A 1590-nucleotide genomic window follows, 5' to 3' on the forward strand; every position below is an offset into this window, starting at 1 on the left:
TTGCTCAACCAGGATGGATTCCAGTGAGGAGGATTCTGGGAGGTTGGCAGGACATATGGGCTGGATCTCCTCTGTCATTTTGACTTTCTCCTGGTTGGTGGAAGCTTGTTAGTTCTGGTTTCCTTACCAGGACCTTCCTCCCACCCTCTCTCACTCCCTGTTGTAAAATAACTTGTGCAAACGGTTACTGTGGTGCTTAGCCAGGGTGGGCAGTTTCGGTCAGTGGTTCCCTTAACACCAGCTTTAGCTGACAGAAGTCAGAAGGGTCAACATTGTCATACTCCCTCCACCTGGGTAAGGGGGCCGCAGTTCTTGCAGAACGCAAAGATATATTTTTAAGTGTATCCCTTGAGGAGGAACTCTGGACTCTGCTCTATCACTGCACTGTTGTTTGACTTGCTTTTTCTCTGTTGCTGAATTCTTTTGTTCTCTTTAGATTGTTAATTATTGAGACCTGTTCAAGGGCAAGCATTGTGACCAGGCTTAGATCAGAAAATGGTTTAGGCCAAAACAGTGTCTCTTATGTCAAGAAAGCCATGCCTGGTTCTCTTTCTCCGGGGACCCCTTATCTGCTTACACTCCTGCCTTCCCTTCCTTTTTCTTTCTTTTTTCCTCCCTCCCTTCCTCTCTCTCTCCCTTTCCTCTTACCCTTCATCCTGCTTAGATGCAGACCATTCTGCAGAATGAGGGCTCTTTCAGCCTCCTCCAGGCTACTGCCCTGTTTTCACAGGTCTTGCTCTAATAACTCTTTTGCCAGTCCGGTACTCTTGCCTAGAAAATCCCATGGACGGAGGAGCCTGGTGCAGGCTACTGTCCATGGGGTCGCAAAGAGTCGGATACGACTGAGCGATTTCACTTCACTTCATGTATCAAATGCTAGCCCCCAAATATCGCCAATGAGATAAAACTAAACTTGTTGCTCCCATGGAATGGGGGAGTTACCACCACAAGGGAACTCTATTTCAACACTTTTGGGGAAGGGTCAGAGATTTCCAGGAACTGAACCACTATTCACTTTTCGACTTTTTATGGTTAGCCTTGGAAATGTCATGGCACCTGTAGGTATGTCATGCAAATGCTCATGTATTACAGTGAGCATACAGTAAGGTTCAAGTTCCATGCGAAGACAAATCTTCCCCCATCTTGGACTTTGTTCTGACCAGTTTATGTCATATCCTCAAGGGCTGTGTCATTCTTTTAGAGGTTGTACCCTGCTTCCTTCCCTCCTATTTCACACCTAGCCCACACTCCTTGCAGGTATCTCTGATGATTGTTCTATTCCAATAAGCCTTTTTTCTAAGTTCTTTGGGCAGCTAAGGGAGAGGTAAAAAGAGAGACTTCTGTTTCTTAAAATAATCAGCTTACCAGTAAATTATGTATTTAAACAGTACATTCTATGAACTGTAAACCGTATCTCAATAAAGTGGTTTTTAAAAATCATACACACACAAAATAATCAGCTTAAATTAATCCTCAGGTCAGAGTGATACATTTTGGGGTGGCAAATTTTGCTCTCCTATAGCAATTAGCTCAGAATAAAAAGTATATGTCTTGTTATTTAAAAGATAAGTATATAAAGAAAAAGATTCC

Source organism: Bos javanicus, chromosome 17 (genome assembly GCF_032452875.1).
Source record: "Bos javanicus breed banteng chromosome 17, ARS-OSU_banteng_1.0, whole genome shotgun sequence".
In the NCBI taxonomy this organism is placed as follows: Eukaryota; Metazoa; Chordata; class Mammalia; order Artiodactyla; family Bovidae; genus Bos; species Bos javanicus.